Source organism: Phaethon aethereus, assembly GCF_964289735.1.
Source record: "Phaethon aethereus genome assembly, chromosome: W".
Classification (NCBI taxonomy): Eukaryota; Metazoa; Chordata; class Aves; order Phaethontiformes; family Phaethontidae; genus Phaethon; species Phaethon aethereus.
The window spans coordinates 26,683,902-26,707,035 of record NC_138581.1 but is presented as its reverse complement, the minus strand read 5'-3'; positions in this window follow the sequence as shown (position 1 = coordinate 26,707,035).

The window sequence follows — 23,134 nt, the reverse complement described above, 5'->3', positions numbered from 1 at the left end:
AGGAAAACGAATGGCTGGGTATGCTGTTGTCACCACCTCTGAAGTATTAGAATCAAGGACACTACCTGTAAATACCTCAGCACAGAAAGCAGAATTAGTGGCATTGAGGCGGGCTCTACAAATAGCTGAAGGAAGAAGGGTGAATATTTGGACTGATTCTAAATATGTGTTTGGTGTAATCCATGCTCATGGAGCCATCTGGAAAGAAAGAGGACTGCTGTCAGCCCAAGGAACATCAATCAAATATAAGGAGGAAATTCTACAACTCCTGGAAGATTTGCAGAAACCCAAAGAAGTGGCGGTAATGCATTGTAAAGCTCATCAGTTTGGTCAGATGGCTGTAAATGTAGGTAATCGATTGGCAGACAAAGCTGCAAAAGAGGCCGCAGAACGAAGTATCCTTGCACTAGTACCAGTAAAACAAATAAAATTTTTAGACTCAAAGCCAAAATATAATAAATTGGATGAGCAATTAGCAGAACAATTAGAAGCATCCCAAAATGCAGAAGGATGGTGGGTGACATCAGAAAAACAGCTGATAGTAACCCCGCAAGTTATGACAGAACTCGCAAAAGAAAAGCATGAACAAACACACTGGGGAGTAGATGCTATAGTGGCAAGTTTAAAAACATTTGTAGTATGTGTAGGAATGACAGGAATAGTTAAATCAATAATAGCTAAATGTCCAATCTGCCATAAAAATAACCCCATGAACCAAAAGAGGCCACCTCTAGGAATGATAAAACAAGGAAATTCTCCAGGAGATTATTGGCAAATTGATTTTTCTGAGTTACCCAGGCAGAATGGATACAGGTATTTATTAGTACTAATTGATACATTTTCTGGATGGCCGGAAGCTTTCCCTTGCCGCACCAACAAAGCTAGGGAGGTAGTTAAAGTGTTGTTGAAGGAAATAATACCAAGATTTGGAGTGCCAATAGGAATATCCTCTGATAGAGGACCACATTTTGTGGCAGAGATAGTTCAACAAATCAGTAAAATTTTGGGTATAAAATGGGACTTACATACCCCTTGGAGGCCACAATCGAGTGGAAAAATTGAGAGAATGAATCAAACATTAAAAAGACAAATAAGTAAGATTTGCCAGGAAACATCTTTAAAATGGCCACAGGCTTTACCACTAGCTCTCTTGAGAATCAGGATCCAACCAAGATCAAGAGACGGTATAAGTCCATATGAAGTCCTGTATGGTAAACCATACCAGACTCCTCTAATCCCAGGGGATATGAAGGTAGCTGGGGAAACTGATTGGAAAGTGTATCTAATTTCTTTAGGAAAAGTTCTTGGAGCACTTCGGAGATATATTGTGCTGACTAGGTCACTTGCCTTGGATACGCCTGTACATCAGTATCAGCCAGGTGATCTTTAAACTTGGAACTCTGAACCACTGCAGGAAAAGTGGAGGGGACCATTCTAGGTACTGTTAACAACTTCTACTGCAATCAAGGTTGGAGGAGTGGAACCGGGGATACACTACACCCGAGTGAAGAAAGCCCCGTCATGGAAGGTCATTAACAGGGATTCAGTGACTGCAAAGCTGACTTTAAAACGTGTTTAAGAAATTATCATTGTAAATATGGAAAGACAGGTTTTGATTTGGAAATTGATGATGTTAGGGGCATTGTTTGGGGTAATAATAGACCAATTGGAAGGGAAAGTTGGAGACGAAGTAGGACAATTAATACACGTCCCAAAAAGAACCCCAGAGGAAAACTTAATGATAGGACTGATAAAGGAATTTGCTAATCTACAAAATGTGACCCAAATAACCGCATGTCTTCCAATTCCAAGAACAGTAGGTGAATCAATTCCATAGGGAATCTTGACAACAAATTTGAGCGCAGTAAGCACAAGAGATGAACAATTATGCAAAGAAATAAGTAGAGACCTCCCCGTACATGACCCTGAGGAAGCCGGACGTGTAGTTCGTAATTGTAAAAATCAAACCGAGCAAGAGTCAAAGGTTGCATGGGATTCAGTGTGGTCTATGGCTATTCTATCTCAATTTCAATATATGGCTAATACTTCATGGTGTTTTACCTGGGACGGAACAGTCTTTACAGTTTTCCCATCAGTTGATGACAGGGGAACCACATCCAGGGAAAAGGAAGACATAGTACCCTGGTGGAATTGTAAAAAGATATATAATTGGAGCACAGTTGATAGAGCAGTTCAAGAAATCCCTCCCTTAGCAGCTGCATTGAAATATGGGTGTTGGTGTAGAGGACTCAAGAACGATTTAGATTTGACTGAAACATATAAAATTAGAAGGGGATCAATATTTAATTGTAGATGGTCTACAGTTCAGAGTCCAGGACATTTAGTTTGGGCAATGAGTGATGGAACTTGGACTACCCATTTACCGGTGGATGGAAAAGTGAAACAAATTACTTTAGGAATGCCGACATTATGTCCAATCTGGAAGAAAGCTCCCTTTAGGGGAGATTCTGAAAATTTAAAGTTAATACGGACAAAAAGATCACAAATTGATGATGATGATTGGAATGAACCTTCGGCAGGAGTGAAACTTGGATGGGCCTTAGAATCCTTATTGACTCCTTTGTCAACCTATAGGAATAGAGCTTGGTTGTATAAGCTGACAGGACAGGTGGAGAAATTGGCTAATGTGACAAAAAAAGGGTTCAAACAGTTAAATTTACAACTACAAGTGACTTCAAAAATGGTTTTACAAAACAGGATGGCCTTGGATATGCTCCTATTAAAAGAACATGGAGTTTGCGGATACCTGAGAGATAGGATAGATCATTGTTGCATACATATCCCAAATGTTACCCAGGATGTTGAACATGACCTGGATCTATTGGAACAGATAGAAAAAGATACCCAGAGAATACAACAAGACATGCAGGTAGATTGGTTTGATAAAATTTTCAGTGGATTAGGGTGGAATTTGAGTACTTGGGTAAAGTCCTTGATTAACACTATGTTATTGTTGCTATTAATATTCTTAGGAGTGTTATTCATTTATCATTGTTTAAGAAGAGAATTCTATAGAAGAGCGGCAATTGACCGTAAAATTATACTTGCCATGACTACAGGGGGACACCAAAATTTAAATGGACTAACTGATAATGCTCCTACCATCAAACAATAAATTGATTGAATGTTAATAAGGAAATTAATTTGTAATGGAAGTATTGAAAAGAGATTATTTCAAAACTTCCAAAGGGGGGAAAATGTAACCAAGGTGATGGGGAAATCAAACGATAATTAGAAAATAGGATAGTAATAAAAGACGTAATATAGGAATAGGTTACGCATCAGTGTTATACACCAGCAGTGCTGCTTGAGGACTCACCTGACCCTTCCCATCTTGATTTAATTATCAAGGAGTTAAGTGTAACATTGTGATCATGGTATTATGTTTTGTTCTAATAACAAGTAGTCAGAAAGAAGGAACACCTTGGTCAGTTCTATGGTCCGGTGGGTAAGTGATTATTCATTCTATAGTCCTGTCTTAAAACAAAGGACTGTGGGGTGAATGATTGCATATTGGGCCGATAGCCTGTGAAAGCCTGTTGAGTGTTGCCAAGTTTAAGTGAACTTTGTGGGAAAGGTAATTCTGGCAGGGGGAGATCGCGACCACCGACTCAGAGACCACCCACTCAAGAAACCCTCCGACTCAAAAGATTAAGGAAGTAAAATCCCAAGAAATTATAGTGAGCATGCGTGATCATTTACATGGTAGGCAAGGAATACTTAACCAATCATTGTATGGATACTTGATGAATATGTATTAATCTTGTAGTCGTAGACCTATAAATGTTTGACTTTTGAACTGATTGAGCGAACACGATTTAGGAGGAACTATCCCCCGTGTTCCCAGCGCTGAAAATAAAGAATGCCTGCCTTTTAACACTACATTGGTGTTACGAGGTTTATTCCCGATTTCGGTGACATTAGGGTTAGGCTTGATTTTTGAACTGAAGGACCACACACTGCCATCCGGCAGGCACCCATTCCGTCCATTCAGAACATCAAATCCTATAACATTTTCTTTGTGATCTTTAACTGCAAAGCGAGCAGAGGATATATGCTTCTCGCCAGGGAGCCATAAATTAGCCTTGGCAGTTTGGCAAAGAACACTTGCTCCGTTTACTCCAGTGATGTTAACTCTTTGCCATCCAGGTCATATACCCAGCTTCTCAGTATCCTGTTGTGTTAATACTGAAATTTGTGCTCCTGTGTCTATTAGGAATTTTGCCAATTGTTGTTGAGGGCCAACTGGGATCAGAATGTATGGCCGTTATCATTTATCCATTGATAAGGTTCTACTCTCTGGACAGGTAGGCCCAATTGCCATCCGGGCACTACTTGTTTTTTTACTTTGGATTTTGGGGAGAGAAAGGGTTATTGTTCCCTCTCAGAATTGGTGTTGGTGTCTGAGTATTTGGGCTGTCTTTTTTCTGGAATGCAGTAATTAGGCTCTGTATAGCACTAGGAGATTGTCTCTGAATTGCAATTTTTTGAATGCCTAATGCTAATGCTTGATTATATAGTTCCTTCCACTTCTGGGTTCTAAGGTGGCATTTGGTGGGCTCCGAACTATTTTGGGGAATTTGCTTAAGTCATCTAATGTTATGGCCTGCAGTCTGGTTTTCAGTACGCAAATCACCCCATCCCATTTCTTGACCATGATTTATAATATCATGCATTAATGTTGCCCAGGTAGGGAGGATTCTATGTATCAATTCTTCCTGATCTTCAATAGCATTCCTCATGTTTAATAGTGCATTGAAATTCATATCTCTCCTAATTTCATCTCGTTTTGCAACGAGGTAAGGTTTAAGCATGGCAGGGGCTCTGTTAATTAATGGCTTTAACGTCTCATGATTTACGATCACTGATAAAGGCACATTGTGAGCTCCACGTTCATGCATAGCTTGGATACAGGCAGCCTTAGTGATAACTGTAGAGAGGTCTCTCTAGCATATCTATTCTACCAGTCCAGTATGCCACTCTGCTTGTTATCGAGTGCGGATCATTTGGGGGTGCAGGGCCAGCATTTAAAAAGACACCAGGACCCCAAAATCCATTGGCTTCATCACCACTTAGTAAGAGCCTATCTCCCCCAGTTAAACACACTTGCCACAAATATTCAGTCTCAGTTTCGCCTGGCTTATGGCCATAGTGTTCTTGTAAATTAGCTAACTGAATTGGATCAAATGGGGTAGTTTTTCGGGTGCGATCTCTGGCACAACCCTGAGGTCCAGTGTTTCTTCTGTTTTTATAATAGGTCTGTCCTTGTGGACAGGGGAATTTGGAGGAGTTAAAGAATCGGTTTTGTCAGGTTTGTTATCATCGGAGTCACTCCATATATCTCCATCCCATTCTTCAGAAGACACTATTAATTTTCTAATATGTATAATGTTGGGGGGGATTGGGGGCCTGCATAAGCATAATTTCAATCTTTTCCTCCAACTTTTGTTTTTCTCCTTTTCTTCCGTGTAACGGTCTCTGCTGCTCCTTAATTATGCCAATTCTCACGAGACCATTCTTCTGAGAAGTTAGGACTTGGACTTATTCCATGCTTTTGTAAGTAATCAGTGATACTACTTGCCATCCTGCCGACTACGCCAATGGCTCACATTTCTCATGCAAAGAGGTACAGAATGGGCAAAACAGAGAGAAATTCAATGGGTATTCCACACCCCATATTATCCCCAATCAAACGGGATGGTAGAGAGAGATAATGGCCTATTGAAAAGGAGCCTCGAACCACACAAGACTCAGTGGGATGCTCGACTTTCCAGAGTACTTTGTCAATTGAATAATTGGTATGGACCCACTGGGAGCCTGGTGAGCTGAGCGTTCTTTTCAGAGGCTAAGCTTAGTGCTCCATCTACCGAGCAACAAAGGTGCCTTACGACATTACAACCAGGACAACCTGTAATGGTTAACCTACCGTCCATTGTCACTGTGCCCATGACTTTAGCTAAACCTTGTGGCCCGTATGCATGGGAAGCTGCTGATAACAATGGTGCAAAACACAGAATCAGCGCGCGATGGATCTATCCTGACAACTACGCCAATTTGTCGCAAATGGATAATTTAGGCCACTTAAAGAAGCACCACCAAAGATATCAGAAAATGAATGATTTTAATATAAATTTGCAAAAGCGCGACAACAGAATTCAATGGCAAGGTTCACACTATTACTGATTCAACATGGAAAAGGTATACAGAGAGGAATCAAATTACGATTAAATTGGAATGATTTTCTCGTGTATCGAATCGAGTTAATGTGTATATTGAGGAGAGAAAGTAGGGGAGACCATCCCGTTGAGTCACGAGGTTCAGAGTGGACCGAAATCCACCCCTAGTCCCAGACTTGGTCAATGGTTTATGAATAAGGTTAGGTAAGGAAAGTAAAGGAATGCCCTCCCGTTGAGTCACGAGGTTCAGAGTGGACCCCCTTGCTTTCTAAACTCCTTCTCAGAGAGGAGTCTAGGTGTGGATGAATCCACTTCTAGTCCCAGACTTGGTCAATGGTTCATGACTAAAGGGATAGGGTATCAGGGATTCTGGTGTAGTGATATGCATTGTACTTGGTGTAACTTCAGGACTGCAACAATCTAATACAAAATAACAGCAATCAAATTCACTAACGATATTGAGATAAATCACAGTATCAAATAATATAAAACTTAGCAACATAATCAACTTAAACTTACTAAGAATCCTTAAACACACACACATATAGGTGTAGAGATAGAGACACATAAAGAGATATAGAGAAAAGAGATAGATATGTACAAAGGTACCTATTAAATATCCCCCTCGAATTCAGTCAAATACTCATATCGAATGCTTTGTGTGACTCAACGGGTGCACAGTTGAGCCTCTGCGTTGATCACGAACTCTTGAGGGTTCACGGACTCTGAGAGGCGTCCCACTCAGAGGGAGGTGCTGGTCACAGCCTGCTGCGGTCCAGGAGAGCTCAAAGGGTCTCACTTGGGACCACTATTTATAGGGCTGGGAGATGATTGACTTTAGGCATCAGTGAGTTTCCACAATCCAGGCAGGTGGTTTCTCAAGTTTTAACAGTACTGCTGCCAGGATTGTCTGGAGATAATTGATTAGTTCTGTTCTTGTTCTGTACCTTGTTTAGGCGATCGGTTCCTGATACACTCAGTGCCATTCTCCTCCTTGGCTACACAAGAGTGCTTGGTACGGTTGAGGGGCTTTCAACCGCCAAACCCTTTGTTCAGAGGCCAAGGCTTGTCAGGCACCTTAGAGCGGCCCAGGTACAAGGCGAAGGAGGGGGGGGGAGTGCACCACCACAATGTCCAACTCCAGTTTATATACTGAGCATGACATTATATGGTAGGGAATATCTTTTTGGCCAGTATGGGTCAGCTGTCCTGGCTGTGTCCCCTCCCAGCTTCTTGTGCACCTCCCCACTGGCAGAGCATGGGAATCTGACAAGTCCTTGACTGAGTAGAAGCACTACAACTGCTTAGCAACAACTAAAAACATCAGTGTTTTATCAGCATTATTCTCATACCAAATCCAAAACACAGCACTATACCAGCTATTAGGAAGAAAATTAACTCTATCCCAGCCAAAACCAGGACACGGTTCTATATCTCTGTGATTATTTAATCATGTTTGGTGTTTTGCAGTTTTACTGGCATACAGAAGAAAGTGTGTGTCTTCATTTTTTTCAGTTAACCAGCTAACAAGCCAACTATTTTTACATTTCTTTATTCCTTTTGGTATACAACAAGAGTGTGATAAATGACTTAGTCCCAAACAGGATTCCAATTCAAGTTTACAATTTATTAAGCGAATAGAGGCAAGCAAACAGCGCTGGGTGCGCCAGGAGTCTCCGCTCCACCAAGACGCACACCGTACAGTTCCTGTTCTTGGTTTATATCCTGTCTTGTTAATACATATTCATGAATAGGCGTGTCTTCTTCGGCGCATGCCCTCTTCTCCTTCTAGAGTCTTCTCAAATCTTCCTCAGCGTGCCCCCAGGATGACCCCAAACCTTATGCATGCACTTTACAAGTTTCTCTTTACACAATACTATGCGGTCAGTGGTCAAACTGGTTTGAGCTGATATACCAGCAAAGTAGTTTAACTTTCTCCTGTAAAATACCCCTTTTTATGGTGCAGGAGAAATCCATAAAAGTACAGAAGGTTACACTTCATCACACGAATCAGATGAACGCATTTCACAAGAGGAATCTATTTGGGAAAACAGAGAAAAGGAGAATACAGTCAAATGTTTTTACAAAATTTCAAATTCTATTTTATGGTATCTGTTTACTGCTGACAGTGATACATGCTGCCTGAGTAGATGTTCAAGTACTTTTGTTGTCATTGCAACAGAGGAATCAGTTCTTATTATCTCAGCCATATTGCTACAATAGCAGCAATAACAGCTTTTAAGCTTTTCCTTTTTTTAAAATTTGATTTTGAAATAAATGTCCCCTAATCTCATGGTTCTTTTATACAAAGATTATTAGGAAATTCTTACTGACTTCATTTAGGCCTTGATTCTGTCATGTATTCAGAAAGTAGCCAAGGATGGACCACTGGGAAAGTATCAGAAGCCCAGAAAAGAATAATCATAGATCCTAGTTCTGTAATTTACTGTGTATAGACTGAAGGTTACACCCATGCAGAGTGTTAATGGTGTTTCATGCTGCCACAACAATCTGCCCATCTGCTATAATTGCAGGATCACAATGACTTGTAAATTACAACACTGATGGGCCAAACTGAAATGCTAATTCTACCTCTGAAATTCTGGGGAAACTCAGTTACATTTTTACCCAGAGAGCTATGGAAAAGATGTTTGTTCAGTGTATAGATGGTAGTGATGTTTTAGAGGTAAGTGGCTATATTCCTGGAAGCATTCTCACTGCATTATGTGACTGCTTTGAGACATCCTAATATTTCAAACTTACTGCAGTTATTTAACCTCATCAATGTATGTAGGATATAATTGATCTCTCTCCTGTAGGAGGTAACGCAGGAAAGAAATGGCATAATTCTGCATGTCTCTGTTCTGTAGCGACAGCCTGTCATTTCCTGTACTCTGCTAGAGCTTATGAATTGACAATATATGTAGGCCGAACATAGTTGCTTGGTAACTGTTTTTTTTATGTTCTTAAATGTAATTGCCTCTCTTCAGAAAAATATTGATTAGTTTATTTTCTTTTGATGTTGAAGTAATAAATTTGCCTTTAACTCCTCTGAGTACCTCAATAAATAGAGGGGAGGCTATTTGAAATTTCAAACTATTAATTTTCTTGGACTTTTTAAGGCAAGTCATCTAATAAATGTTAGTGTGGACATTATCATAATCAGATTTATTTTTTCACTTGAGAAGAGATTATATATAGCATACATTAAACTTTGAAATGATTACGCTCTGGATTGTTTTCATGATACAGGAATGAAATGGTTGCAAATTCAACACCCTTCAATTTATAAAACAGGTTGTTCACCAGTTAACGACATGAATATTATTATGACTGAAAAGCCACAGATTTGCACCCTATTGTAAATGTTATGAAAGACACCAGATTAAAAAGCTTAGAAGTAAACTGAAAACCGTGAGGAAAAACTGCTTAAGCTGATGGTTAATATGTTAAAAGTCCTAAGATGAAGCATTTCCAAAGTATAAATTCATTTAGTAATAAAACTAATTTGGTCCTATACACAGAACATAAGGGAGTAAACTCTGGGACATGAGGCACAATAATTTTAACAGCAGGCAGAAAACAGACTTCAGTAAAATTCTATCAGTTTGCGTCAGCTAAGGACTGCACTCAATATTATGAGCATACTCTTGATGATGTGGAAATCAATGGAAACATTTTCTTTCTTTTTTTTCAAATTGATATCAGTGCAAACAAACTTTCTACATATAATTTTCCTAAGTAAACAGAAGCTAGAAATAAAATGTTAAAATTTAAATATTTTACTAGTACAAAAGCCTAGAGAAATCCCCAGTACTTGGATCTAGCTGTTGTACTGCGTCTAGCTCTGAGGCCTCAGCAGAGGAAAGACATGGACCTGTTGGAGAGGGTCCAGAGGAATGCTACAAAAATGATCAGCGAGATGGAACACCTCTCCTATGAAGAACGGCTGAGAGAGTTGGGGTTGTTCAGCCTGGAGAAGAGAAGACTCCAGGGAGACCTTACTGCAGCCTTTCAGTACCTAAAGGGGGCTTAGAAGAAAGATGGGGACTGACTTTTTAGCAGGGCCTGTAGCGATAGGACAAGGGGTAATGGTTTTAAACTAAAAGAGGATAGATTTAGACTAGACATAAGGAAGAAATTTTTCACAATGAGGGTGGTGAAACACTGGAGCAGGTTGCCCAGAGAGGTGGTAGATGCCCCATCCCTGGAAACCCTCAAGGTCAGGTTGGACAGAGCTCTGAGCAACCTGATCTAGTTGAAGATGCCCCTGCTCATTGTAGGGGGGTTGGACTAGAGCTGGACTCAGTACTCCAGGTGGGGTCTCACCAGAGCAGAGTAGAGGGGCAGAATCACCTCCCTCGACCTGCTGGCCACGCTTCTTTGGATGCGGCCCAGGATATGGTTGGCTTTCTGTGCTGCGAGTGAACATTGCCGGCTCATGTCCAGCTTTTCATCCACCAGTACCCCCAAGTCCTTCTCGGCAAGGCTGCTCTCAATGCCTTCATCCCGCAGCCTGTATTGATACTGGGGGTTGCCCCGACCCAGGTGCAGGACCCTGCACTTGGCCTTGTTGAACCTCATGACGTTCACACCGGTCCATTCCTTGAGCTTGTCCAGGTCCCTCTGGATGGCATCCCATCCCTCAGGCATATCAACTGCACCACTCAGCTTGGTGTCATCTGCAAACTTGCTGAGGGTACACTCGATCTCATTATGTCATTGGTGAAGATATTAAACAGTACTGGTCCCAATACGGACCCCTGAGGGACACCCGTCGTCACCGATCTCCATCTGGACATTGAGCTGTTGACCACTACCCTCTGGATGCGACCATCCAACCAATTCCTCATCCACCCAACAGTCCACCCATCAAATCTCTCCGGTTTTGAGAGAAGGATGTTGTGGGGAAGCATGTCAAAGGCCTTACAGAAGTCCAGATAGACAACATCAGTAGTTCTTCCCTTGTCCACTGATGTGGTCACTCCATCCTAGAAGGCCACTAGGTTGGTCAGGCAGGTCTTGCCCTTGGTGAAGCCATGCTGGCTGTCTTGAATCACCTCCCTGCCCTCCATGTGCCTTAGCATAGCTTCTAGGAGGATCTGTTCCATGATCTTCCCAGGCACAGAGGTGAGGCTGACAGGTCAGTAGTTCCCAGGGTCCTCCTTGCCACCTTTTTTAAAAATGGGTGCAAAGTTACCCTTTTTCCAATCGTCAGCAGGGACTTCACCTGACTGCCAGGGCTCTTCAAATATCATGGAGAGTGGCTTGGCAACTACATCAGCCAATTCCCTCAGGCCTCTGGGATGCATCTTATCAGGTCCCATAGACTTGTGTATGTTCCAGTTCCTCAGGTGGTCTTGAACCGAATCTTCTCTTACAGTGGGAGGGACTTTGCTCTCCCAGTCCCTGCCTTGAGGTCCATCTACTCTAGAGGTGTAGGAAGAGAGACTGCCAGTGAAGACTGAGGCAAAGAAGTAGTTGAGTACCTCAGCCTTCTCATCTGTTGTTACCAGTTTGCCAGTCTTGCTCATCAAGGTGGGTATGCTTTCTTTGACCTTCCTTTTCTGGATGACATATCTGTAGAAGCCCTTCTTATTATTCTTTGCATCCCTTGCCGAGTTCAGCTCCGGCTGCGCCTTGGCCTTCCTGACCCCATCCCTACACAATCAGGCAGCGCCCCTGTTTTCTTCCTGGGATACCTTCTGCTGCCTGTGCATTTCCTTCTTGCCTTTAAGTTTGACCAGCAGGTCTCGACTCAGCCATGCCAGTCTCTTACCTTCCTTTCCTGATTTCTTAAACTTGTGGATCAAGAGCTCTTGCGCTCTATGGAAAGTGTCCTTAAAGATCTGCCAGCTTACAAGTTTCTGTAAATAAATTTTCTGTGCCAGTGATTGGGGCCACGGGAAAGTGAGAAGTAAGGCCTTTTTTCCAACCAATTAAATATGAAGTAGGAGATAAAGTTTTAACTCATGAATTTTTGTGTATGCCAGAGTGCCCCTTACCTCTCAAATAACTTTCAATAAAAATAGAATTCCCATTCATATCCCACAAGATAATGCTTGGCAGGCGCAAATTTATCTGTTACAGGAATCTTCCAAAGAACAAGAAGAACTGAAAGAACAAATATCAGCAGAAATGATGAATGCAGTGGTCCCCTTTGTATGGGCATTGGAGAAACCGTGGAGAGCTAAATCTGCTGAACCAGTGAAGGCAGTATTAAAACCAGGAGCAAAACCTGTAAGATGAAAACAATACCCCATGAAGTTAGAGGCTCGGATTGGATTAGAACCGATAATCAAGAATTTTCTAAAATATGGACTGTTGCAAGAGTTCCAATCAGAATACAATACTCCCATTTTAGCAGTAAAAAAGCCCTGCTCACAGGAATACCGGTCCAGGATTTGCGGGCCATAATCAAATAGCAGTTGATGTGCATCCTGTGGTGCCAAATCCATTTACCTTGTTGACCACAATGAATGATTCTAACGCTTTTTTCACTGTTTTAGATCTGAAAGATGCCTTCTGCATCCCTTTAGAGGAAAACAGCCAGGAGATGTTTGCATTCGAATGGGAGAGTCATGCTACAGGACAAAAACCACAGATGTGCTGCACTGTGATTCCCCAAGGATTTAAGAATAGTCCTACATTGTTCGGTAACGTACTTGCCAAGGAACTGGAGCAATGGCGAGGTAGGAATTCATCAACTACCTTATTACAATATGTGGATGATATTTTATTGGGAGCAGATATTTTTGAACAATATAAAGAAAGCACGATCAGTCTGCTTAACTTTCTAGGACTGGCGGGATATAGGGTATCTCAGAAAAATGCCCAAATTGCACAGAGGACTGTGACGTATTTGGGCTTTGAAATTTCCCAAGTAGAAAAAAGGTTAGGAACAGAATGGAAGGAGGCCATTTGCCAGATTGCTCCCCTGAGGTCCAAGAAAGAACTATGAGGATTTTGGGGAATGGCAGGCTGGTGTCATATCTGGACACCCAATTTTGGACTTATGGCTAAGCCACTATATGAAGCAATCAAAGGCTCTGGAGAGATATTGGAATGGACCCTGGAGTGTCGAAAGGGATTTGATGACATAAAGGTAGCATTAATGAATGCCCTGGCATTGGGTTTCCCAAATTTGATGAAACCATTCGGATTATATGTGCATGAAAGAAAACATATGGCTTTGGGGATCCCAGTATAGACATTGGGAGATTGGAAGAGACTGGTAGCTTATTTTTCAAAACAACTCAATAAGGTGAGCTCCAGATGGCCGGGATGTTTGAAGGCAGTAACGGCTACAGTGTTGGTAATAAAAAAAGCCCCAAAATTGACTCTAGGACAAAAAAACACTGTATATGAGCCACATGCTGTTATATCTGTTTTGGAACAAAAGGGTCACCATTGGTTATCCCTGAGCTGGATATTACAATATAAGGCTATATTACTTGAAAAGGATGATGTGATATTAAAAATGTCCAGTGTTTTGAATCCTGCATCCTTGCTACCTGTTAATGGAGAAGAAGAATTAACACATAATTGCTTGCAGACTATTGAGCAGGTATATTCCAGTCGAATGGACTTGAAAGATACCCCCCTGGAAGATCCTGATTAGGAGTTGTATACTGATGGGAGCAGTTTTTGCAATTAAAGGAGAACAAAGAGCTGGGGATACACTGTTGTGACTTTGGAAGGAAAATTAGAAGCAAAACCCTTACCAGCTAATACATCAGCTCAAAAAGCAGAACTGATCGCTTTGACCTGAGCCCTGGAATTATCAAATGAAAAGTGGGTTAAAATTTATACAGATTCAAAATATGCCTTTGGGGTAGTGCATGCCCATGGAGCAATTTGGAGAGAAAGAGGACTATTAACCTCACAGGGGACTCCTATAAAATACAGTTCTGAAATCATGGGATTGCTGGAAGTGGTCAAAAAAACTAAAGAGGTAGCAATAATGCATTGTAAGGCCCATCAGTCAGGATGCACTGATGTTGTCAGAGGAAACAAGAAGGATGACAAAGCTACAAAAAGGGCAGCATCATCAATATGGATAGGAGCATTGGTTCTGGAGAAATCACTGAATATTGAAATCCCCGACTATGGCCAAAAGAATAGGTTAGCTGAGCCGCTAAAATGTACCTGTCGTGGTTTAACCCCAGCCAGCAACTAAGCACCACACAGCCACTCGCTCACTCCACCACGGTGGGACGGGGGAGAGAATCGTAAGATCAAAAGTGAGAAAACTCATGGTCTGAGAGAAAAATAGTTTAATAGGCAAAGCAAAAGCCGTGCACGCAAACAGAGCAAAACAAGGAATTGATTCACTACTTCCCATGGGCAGGCAGGTGTTCAGCCATCTCCAGGGAAGCAGCGCTCCATCACGCATAATGGTTTCTTGGGAAGACAGACGCCATCACTCCGAACGTCCCTCCACCCCTTCCTTCTTCTTCCTCCCAGCTTCATATACTGAGCATGACGTCATATGGTATGGAATATCCCTTTGGCCAGCCTGGGTCAGCTGTCCTGGCTGTGTCCCCTCCCAGCTTCCCATGCACCTCCAGGCTTCTCGATGGCAGGCCAGCATGAAAAGCTGGACAGTCTTTGACTGCTTAGCAAAAACACAAAACATTATCAATATTTTCTCATCCCAAATCCAAAACATAGTCTCATACTAGATGCTGTTAAGAAAACTAACTCTATCCGAGCTGAAACCAGGACAGTATCCACCCCTTATTCCATACCGTTTATGTCATGCTCAGGTCCCACACTATCCAATACAACCTTATTGACCACCACCCCCCTTCCCATCCTTTGATATAATACACAGATTATCATCCCCTTAGTCTATAGACCAGCCCTGTAAACTGTCTGTAAAATGTCCACAAACATCCATGAAATGTCCACTGAGTTCATTTAGTCCATGACTTTGGGCTCCATCTCTTATGGTGGTCACTCAACGCAGGAGAGGTAGTGTGGTGTGTGGAGTTACTGGGCACCAAAACCAGCTCAGGTCAGGTCACTGTTGCACTTGCACTGCTTCTTGTAAGGCTTGTCCTCCATTGGTTCAGGTGGTTCCCACTATAGTAGTTCCTATAACATGCAACTCAAATCATGGGTTACAACAGTTTAAAGGTATTATTTCCATTACAATCTCCACCCCTGGGCCCTTTGGGCCATATCATGGGGTTTAACATTGCAATGAACTCCTCCCCTTGCCTCTGCTCCGGCTTGGACTTATCCACAGACTGCAGTCCCTTCCATGAGCCACAGTCTCTCCAGGGGTATATCTGCTGTGGCATAGACTTATCCACAGTTGCAGTCACTTCGAGGTGCACCTGCTCCAAAATGGCCTCCTCCATGGGCCACAAAAACTTCGGAGGTATACCTGCTCCAGTGTGGCCTTACCCTCATCCACAGTCCTTTCAGAAGTAAAACTGCTCCAGCATGGCCTTACCCATAGTTCCAGTCCCTCCAGGAATGTACCTGCACTATTGAGGGCTTATCCATGGCCACACACTTTGAGGTGCTCCCGCATGACCTCAAGCACAGCCACTGATGCCTCAAAGGTGTACCTGCTGCAATGTGGATTTATCCACAGCCACAGATGCTTCGAGATGTACCTTCTCCAGCGTGGACTTATCCTTGTGTCACAATCCCATCAGAAGTATACCTGCTGCGGCACAGACATAACCATGGCCACAGACACTTCAAGATATATGTGCTCTGGCATGGGCTTGTTCAATGGCCACGGATGCTTCAGGGTGTCCTGCTCCCACATGGACTCATCCACAGGTCACAGTCCCTTCGACTCGAGTTCACACTGGAGTTCCAGCCTGTCCAGGACAGCAGTGCACAAAAAGCAGCAATGCCCTGGCCATCTGCCAGCCCAGGTGCATCACCATTGCTGTTATCAAAATGTTCCCAGGCACAGCAGAGTCAGCCGATAAGCAGTACAGCAGTACAGCAAGCAGCGAAAGCAAAAAGCAGCCAGTAACGAGCACTAGACTCTAATATACGCAAGGAAAGCAAATCCACGGCAAGCACAGGAGCCTGGCAATTAATAGATAAACAGCAATAATAGGTATAAATTCTATCTAGCACATTCCAATAAAACCAGTCATTATCTCAAACCCTTCATATCCCATGTTGGGCGCCAAAATGGACTGTCGTGGTTTAACCCCAGCCAGCAACTAAGCATGATGCAACCGCTCACTCACTCCCCCACGGTAGGATGGGGGAGAGAATCAGAAGAGAAAAAGTGAGGAAATTCATGGTCTGAGTTAAAGACAGTTTAATAGGCAAAGCAAAAGCCACGCACGCAAGCAGAGCAAAACAAGGAATTCATTCACTACTTCCCATTGGCAGGCAGGTGTTCATCCATCTCCGGGAAAGCAGAGCTGCATCATGCAACTGTCTCCAAGGGGCAAAAGGATTCTTGCTTACGAGCTGGCAGGCCTCATTGAGAGGGCTTTAAACTAGGTTCAAAGGGGGAAGGGGATAAAACCAGGCTCACTAGAGATGAGCCTAGGGATGGCGTGCCAGTGTTGAAATCGATAGCCCAGCTCAAGTGCATCTACACCAATGCACACAGCATGGGCACCAAACAGGAGGAGCTGGAAGCCATTGTGCAGCAGGACAGCTATGACTTAGTCGCCATCACAGAAACATGGTGGGATGCTTCTCATGACTGGAGTGCTGCAATGGATGGCTATAAGCTCTTCCGAAGGGATAGGCAAGGAAGGGGAGGTGGTGGGGTGGCTCTGTGTGTTAGGGAGAGTTTTGATTGTATAGAAATCAATGATTGTGAAGACCAAGTAGAGTGCTTGTGGGTAAGGATGAGGGGGAAGGCCAATGAGGCAGATATCTTGCTGGGAGTCTGTTACAGACCACCCAACCAGGATGAAGAGACAGATGAGACATTCTATAAGCGACTGGCAGAAGTCTCGCATTCGCTGGCCCTTGTTCTTGTGGGGGACTTCAACCTACCGGACATCTGCTGGAAGCATAACACGGCAGAGAGGAAACAATCAGGGAGGTCCCTGGAGTGTGTGGAGGATAACTTCCTGACACAGCTGGTAAGTGAACCTACCAGGGGAGATGCCTTGCTTGACCTGCTGTTTACAAACAGAGAAGGACTGGTGAGAGATGTGGTGGTCAGAGGCCATCTTGGGCTTAGCAACCGTGACATGATAGAATTCTCGGTTGTGAGGGAAGTAAGGAGAGGGGTCAGCAAAACTGCTGCCATGGACTTCCAGAGGGCAGACTTTGGCCTGTTCAGGTCACTGGTTGAGAGAGTCCCTTGGGAGACAGTCCTGAAGGACAAAGGGGTCCAGGAAGGCTGGACAGTCTTCAAGAAGGAAATCTTAAAGGCGCAGGAGCAGGCGGTCCCCATGTGCCGTAAGAAGAGCTGGCGGGGAAGGAGACTGGCCTGGCTGAACAGGGAGATTTTGATGGCACTCGGGGAAAAGAGGAGAGTTTATCACCTCTGGAAGAAAGGGAAGGTAACTCATGAAGAGTACAAGGATCTCGTTAGGTCAAGCAGGGACAAAATAAGAAAGGCAAAAGCCCAGCTAGAGCTCAGTCTGGCCACAGCTGTAAAGGATAATAAATACTTCTACAAATATATTAACAAAAAAAAGAGAGGCAAGGCGAATCTCCATCCCTTACTGGATATGGCGGGGAACATTGTCTCCAAGGACGAGGACAAGGCTGAGGTACTTAATGCCTTCTTTGCCTCAGTCTTTAATAGCCAGTCCAGGTATCCGCAGGGTATTCAGCCCCCTGAGCTGGAAGATGGGGATGGAGAGCACAATAACCAGCCCATAAACCAGGAGGAAGCAGATAAGGACCTGTTAAACCACCTGGATACCCACAAGTCTATGGGGCCTGATGGGATCCACCCGAGAGTACTGAGAGAGCTGGCGGAGGAGCTTGCCAAGCCACTCCATCATTTATCAGCAGTCCTGGTTAACAGGGGAGGTCCCAGATGACTGGAGGCTTGCCAATGTGATGCCCGTCTACAAGAAAGGCTGGAAGGAGGATCCTGGGAACTACAGGCCTGTCAGCCTGACCTCCGTACCGGGGAAGATCATGGAGCAGTTCGTCTTGAGAGTGCTCACAGGGCACGTGCAGGACAACCAAGGGATCAGGCCCAGCCAGCATGGGTTCATGAAAGGCAGGTCCTGCTTAATCAACCTGATTTCCTTCTATGACCAGGTGACCCACCTAGTGGAAGAGTGAAAGGCTGTGGATGTTGTCTCCCTGGACTTTAGTAAAGCCTTTGACAGCGTCTCCCACAGCATTCTCCTGGAGAAACTGGCAGCTTGTGGCTTAGACCGGTGCATTCTTCCCTGGGTAAAGAACTGGCCCAGAGAGTTGTGGTGAACAGTGCCGGGTCCTGCACTTTGGTCACAACAATCCCATGCAATGCTACAAGCTTGGGGAGGAGTGGCTAGAGAGCAGCCCGGCGGAAAAGGACCTGGGGATGCTGGTCGACAGCCGGCTGAGCATGAGTCGGCAGTGTGCCCAGGTGGCCAAGAAGGCCAACAGCATCCTGGCCTGTATCAGAAATAGTGTGGCCAGCAGGAGTAGGGAAGTGATCGTGCCCCTGTACTCGGCACTGGTGAGGCCACACCTTGAATACTGTGTTCACTTTTGGGCCCTTCACTACAAGAAGGACATTGAGTTGCTGGAGTGTGTCCGGAGAAGGGCAACGAAGCTGGTGAGGGGTCAGGAGAACAAGTCCTACAAGGAGCAACTGAGGGAACTGGGTTTGTTCATTCTGGAGAAGAGGAGGCTGAGGGGAGACCTTATCGCTCTCTACAACTACCTGAAAGGGGGCTGTGGTGAGGTGGGTGTTGGTCTCTTCTCCCAAGTAACTAGTGATAGGACGAGAGGAAATGGCCTCAGGTTGTGCCAGAGGAGGTTTAGACTGGATATTAGGAAAAATGTCTTTTCTGAGTGGTCAAGCATTGGAACAGGCTGCCCAGGGAGGTGGTGGAGTCACCATCACTGGAAGAGTTCAAAAAACATGTAGACATGGCACTTTGGGACATGGTTTAGTGGGCATGGTGGTGTTGGGTTGATGGTTGGACTTGATGATCTTACAGGTGTTTTCCAGTCCTAATGATTTTGTGATTCTGTGACTCAGAAATGTTAAGTGCAGTTTCACAAATTTCACAGCTGCTCCATGTCTTATGGATGTAGACTGAGGACTTATTTTTTTCATATGACAGATTTTTCTTTAATGTTCAGTTTCCTTTTGTACCTGTTGATACTCACTGTGGCCTAGAGCCTGTAAACAGCATGTTGCTGATATGAGGCAGACCTTAAATTGCTGTATCCATTTACAGGCAAGTTACTGCAACAGAGAAGTTTCCTTTGATGACAGAGTACGGTTTTGATGACCAAAGCAAAGGGGGTAACACTGCAGTGATTGTCAGTTTCCATACTGGTCTGCTGGGGCCATTGCAGGTATATGGCATTTTACCATGGCACATGGCTGGCTCAAATTCATGTCTAGTTTGTAGCTCCCCAGTCAGTTGTTCATGTCTGTTCCTGAAAACAAATCCTTCAAGAAGACTTGTCTGCCCTCAGTATTTTCCCAGTATTGTTTGGAGAATAATATATTTAAACATATGGTTGTGCCAGTAAAACTCCCTAATGTGGATACTTTATTCTGGAACAGGAATGGGAACAGGATGATATTCTGTACCTAGCATGCAGATGCAACAAGAAGTATTGTATTTTTTTGCTGTTGCTTGTGTACATAAAAATAAGTTTAAATTTGATGTGCATCTTTAAAATGTTCATGTAATACTTCTACAGCACAGTTTTTACTGTTTCCTTGGGATACAGTTTTTACTGTTTCCTTGGGATACTTTGTGTCAGATATTTTTAATGCGTACTTTTCTTACCACTGCTAAACCTGTTCTCCCCTAAAATTCTTCCAGGAAAATGGACAAGACTCTTCAGTGATATTGTTATGTCACCCTTTATTGCAAATTAGGGGAAGATTATTATTTATTGTGTTACTGGAACACAAATCAATTAATATTGATTTGCTATTTAAAATAGAATTCAGCCGTATATTGTGTCAGGTGTGTGGTCTTCCAACACTGTTATTGTCATCTTCTCTCCTTATTTTTGAAGCAAATGTGGGAAATGTAAGAAATAAGGACAGAAACTCATTTCCAGCTTAACACTCATTTATTCTTTAAACTTTCTGAGTATATAATGAAATCTATGGGTTCTTTTTTGAAAAACATCATTGACAAAGTGATGTACTGAGACAATGAGAGATACAGAACAAAACACGCATGGACTAGGAACTCATGACAGGTGGTCTGGATTTTATGTGACAGTATATTTGTCTATTCAGTACTATTTAAGAGTTTACATGAGAGTTACATGTCTAAATGCCTTTGAGGACCTTGGCCACACACAATCTGTATTGTATACAGCAATATATACTGGTGCCTTCTTTCTGTAGCTGCTCACAGAATTCCTTTTTGTTATTTAGAAGTAGCTTTGTGATCTGCTTTGCAGCTTGAAAGTACCTGATTCTCCACATGCCTATTGGGGATCCATAGGAAGTTATTAATAACTTTTGAAATGGGTCCTTGGTTTTAGGAGCTGATATTTTGTGCCATGACTTTTTATGTTCGTACTTTACTACGATCTGGAGAACGAAATATTGTATCCTGTGTTATTTTTGTTGTGAAAGAAATGAAAGAAGAATGGTTGAAGTTTTTTTTATCTTTATGCATTTCATTATGTAGCTATTTAAGTTCTTTCTCAAGCAGATGTTCTGGCTCTCTCAGTCCTGTGGGAGGGACACTTAGTAATGGAATGAAATTTACACTTACAATGGAAGGTGAGGTGGGCGTTGGTCTCTTCTCCCAAATAACTAGCAATAGGACAAGAGGAAATGGCCTCAAGTTGCGCCAGGGGAGGTTTAGACTAGATATTAGGAAAAATGTCTTTACGGAGAGAGTGGTCAAGCATTGGAACAGGCTGCCCAGGGAGGTGGTAGAGTCACCATCTCTGGAAGTATTCAAAAAACGTGTAGACGTGGCGCTTCAGGACATGGTTTAGTGGGCATGGTGGTGTTGGGTTGATGGTTGGACTTGATGATCTTGAAGGTCTTTTCCAACCTTAATGATTCTATGATTCTGTGACATCTTAAACTAGACCAGATTGCTCAGAACCCCATCCAACCTGACCCTGAATGTTTCCAAGGATGGGGCATCTGCCACCTCTCTGGGCAACCTGCTCCAGTGTTTCACCACCCTCATCGTGAAAAATTTCTTCCTTATGTCTAGTCTAAATCTACCCTCTTTTAGTTTAAAACCATTACCCCTTGTCCTATTGCAACAGGCCCTGCTAAAAAGTCAGTCCCCATCTCTCTTAGAAGCCCCCTTTAAGTACTGAAAGGCTGCAATAAGGTCTCCCCGGAGCCTTCTCTTCTCCAGGCTGAACAACCCCAACTCTCTCAGCCTTTCCTCATAGGAGAAGTGTTCCATCCCTCTGATCATTTTCGAGGCCCTCCTCTGGACCCTCTCCAACAGGTCCATGTCTTTCCTCTGCTGAGGGCTGCAGAGCTGGACTCAGTACTCCAGGTAGGGTCTCACCAGAGCGGAGTAGAGGGGCAGAACCACCTCCCTCGACCTGCTGGCCACGCTGCTCTGATGCAACCCAAGATATGGTTGTCCTTCAGGGACTATAGCTGTTATGACATGACTGACTGGTACAAGGCAATTTTAAAGCTGTTCTTTCACCTATAACATGGCATATAGATTATGCCATGTTTCCATTCAAAGAAAAACTGTAACACGCCTTTTAATTTTCCTGACAGCCAATGCTGCAGTATCTAGATATCGCACAATGAACCCATATTTTCATAGCTACATATTTGCACCTGCATTCTCTGAGGTTTGTTCTCTGGGACTAGATAAATGACATGAGGATACAGTTAAATCAAGCCAGGATTACCTTTTAAAAGAAGAATATCTTCAAGAGTAACTTAAAATCTGTAAACACATCATGTAAATAATCTGAAAATTCAATCATGAACCCAAGTCTTCCTGCAGGTATCTGATTCATGCATATAATGCCCCAGAGTGTTGAATCTTGCATGCATATTTAAGGAATAATGAAAAGCTATATAAATCACAAGTTGGCTGAAGCTTCCCTATGGCCTGTATGAGCATCTGAAGAGACTTGCAAGGACTGTTTGTAGTACAAAGCTGTAACATATCACATAGATTAAATGAGAGCTGATATGCCAGTTTCACAAAGAATTATGGAAAAATAACTAGTTTAATGGGCTACATTTGAACAATGTTATTTATTCATTGTTTCCTTTCTGAAATCTTTCCAAATAAGCAAGTGAAACAAGTGTATTTGTCCTACTGAATTTCTAGGAGAAAACAAATTAATCCTGAGATCAATGCAAATTCCACAGAAGACTTTGGGGTTCTTTTCATTACATATATTGCTCCATTCTTTGCAGCCATGTATAATCTGATTAGAGACCAGAATCAAGTGATAAGAAACTTAAATTCTGAAGATAAAACAGTAACAGGAGTTAACAAGTAGTTCTATACAAAATACACAGCAGTGCAAATGGATATCTCACTGTGGACTACAATAAAGTATTTTAAAAAAAATATTGGCCGTGGCGGAGGTGATTTATAATGACCCAGACAACACAGATCCAGATGAATTCTAGTGCACACAACCCATGTGGCAGAAGTTTGTACAGAGCACACCATCGTCATACACCAATTTCCAATGACAGGTAATAGACAGCCCTACCATAGGGGATGCCATACTGGACCTGTTGGTCACCAATGCATGTGAACTAATTGGTGACGTCAGGATTGGAGGCAGCTTGGTCTTGCAGTGATCATGCACTGGTGGAGTTT